The sequence below is a fragment of the Fukomys damarensis genome, unplaced genomic scaffold (assembly GCF_012274545.1).
Source record: "Fukomys damarensis isolate Sample0158 unplaced genomic scaffold, DMR_v1.0_HiC HiC_scaffold_10, whole genome shotgun sequence".
Taxonomy (NCBI): domain Eukaryota; kingdom Metazoa; phylum Chordata; class Mammalia; order Rodentia; family Bathyergidae; genus Fukomys; species Fukomys damarensis.
This window is the reverse complement of record NW_022900922.1, coordinates 11,380,963-11,381,783: the sequence shown is the minus strand read 5'-3', so window position 1 is coordinate 11,381,783 and position 821 is coordinate 11,380,963. Positions and strand designations below refer to the sequence as shown.

Sequence of the window (821 nt, the reverse complement as noted above, 5' to 3'; positions counted from 1 at the left end):
GAAACTTAAAAAAAAAAAATCCACAAGACCAAATCAGAGCAAAAAGAAAGCAAAACCCACGGGTCAGGGATTTAGCTCAGCAGTTCGGTGACCTGCCTTGCAAATGCAAGGAAGGACCCCACTTCGATCCCTGGTACTAAAAAAACAAAAAAAAACAAAAAAAGAAAGTGAAACCCTCCACACTTAGCTGGATTTTCTAAGTAAGCTTTTTAAAAAGCCTTGCACAAATGTCCCCCTCCTTTATTTTTGAAAAGTGAATCAAAATTTTTATTCATTTCTTGCATGACATCCTTGGCCTGAGATTTTTTGTTATAGTCTTTTAAAAATTATATAAAATTAATATTAATATTTGAAAGTTTTGCCAGCTTTTAGTACTAGTTATAGTAAAGTTTTAATGTCTTATTAAAATGCTTTCCATCATTAAAATTTGTAGCCATTTTCAGGGACCTTAATGACTCTGATGTCTTGAAAGCGCTTGTAACATGGTGGCATTACTGTTGCCAGCTTTTTCTAAATTTTTGCAGAAACACGTATAGATAAGTAAATTCAGTAGCCGGTTTCCACCTATCTTTTGAATACTGACATTTCAGAATCTAGAAATACATTTTTGCTTACTTGCCTCCTAACTTACTGCATAGGGTGCAGACCCTTGGCTGATTAATAGGGTGAAGGTTAAATAAGAGATTGCACATAGTTTTTTGCTTTGGGTTTTTTTTTTTTTGTACTGGAGCTCGAACTCGGGTAAATGCAGATGGTGGAAGCACTGAGTTAAATCCCTGGCCCCACGTACATAGATTTTAAGAGCTGAATTTCTAATTAAT

General features: G+C 34.8%; 1 non-coding gene across 1 annotated transcript; it reads right to left on the bottom strand.

Moving 5' to 3' along the window:
- Positions 1-425: 425 nt before the first annotated feature.
- Positions 426-560, bottom strand: LOC117285508. Its single transcript, XR_004516561.1, has one exon. It is a non-coding gene; the product is annotated as a small nucleolar RNA SNORA33 (small nucleolar RNA).
- Between the last annotated feature and the right edge of the window lie 261 nt (positions 561-821).